We start from the raw sequence: 964 nt of genomic DNA on the forward strand, positions 1-964 counted from the left end.
CTTACAATAAAAGGCATATAGACTAGCACTTTGTCTATTATAGTGTAGAGGTTAGGAACCACAAGATGTAGAGGCTCAGCTATGTCATTTATGGTTTATCAAGGATTTCTTAAGAGTTAAAGAACAAGGATGACATTTCAAAGTCCAAGATGTTTCTGATTCAAGTTATGGTATTTTCTCCTTATCCTTACTTTGTTCAACTGAATGAGGAAGACTGAAGAAGACCTTGTCCCTTCGAGTTGTGGTGTTGAAGAATAGCACTGGTTATCCCATAAACTGTCAAAAGAACAAGTATGTCTTGGAGGAAGTATAACCAGTGCACTTTTTAGGGCCAAGGATGGTGAGTCTTCATCTCACATTCTTTGGACAGATTTCAGGAGGAGCCAGTCTTTGGAAAAAGACATCATGCTGGGAAAGTAGAGGGTCACTGACAGAGAAGAAGACCCTTAATGAGATGAATTGGCACAATGGCTGCAGCAGTGGGCTTGAAGATGACAGGAATACTGAAGATGACTTGCAAGATACAGCAGGATTCCTTTCTGTTGTTCAGTGGGTTATTGTGAGTCTTAGCTGATTTTATGGCACATAACAATATTTCTCTGTTTCTCTTCCTCTCACACATGACAGAGAGGACAGTTTAATGAACCAGGCACACGTCCTATTTTGTTTTGTCAGTCAGTGTCTTACCAGGTTTCACCAACCCAAAAGTAGTGTTATGGTTATTGTTGTTATGTGCTATTGAGTCACCTTTGACTCATAGTGACTCTATGCACAATAGCTCTGAACTCTATCCTACACTGAGCCAATCTCACTGTCTTCGTCACCCCTGCCCCTATTCCTCCTGTCACTGTGTCAATCCATCTGATCCAAGGTCTTCCTCTCCTGTGATATTCCTCTACCCTTCTCAGTGTGATGTCCTTCTCCAAGGACTGGTTCCTCCTGGCCACATGCCCAAAGTGTGAGA

The sequence above is a fragment of the Elephantulus edwardii genome, unplaced genomic scaffold (genome assembly GCF_000299155.1).
Source record: "Elephantulus edwardii isolate Elephantulus edwardi_28Jun2011 unplaced genomic scaffold, EleEdw1.0 scaffold00337, whole genome shotgun sequence".
In the NCBI taxonomy this organism is placed as follows: domain Eukaryota; kingdom Metazoa; phylum Chordata; class Mammalia; order Macroscelidea; family Macroscelididae; genus Elephantulus; species Elephantulus edwardii.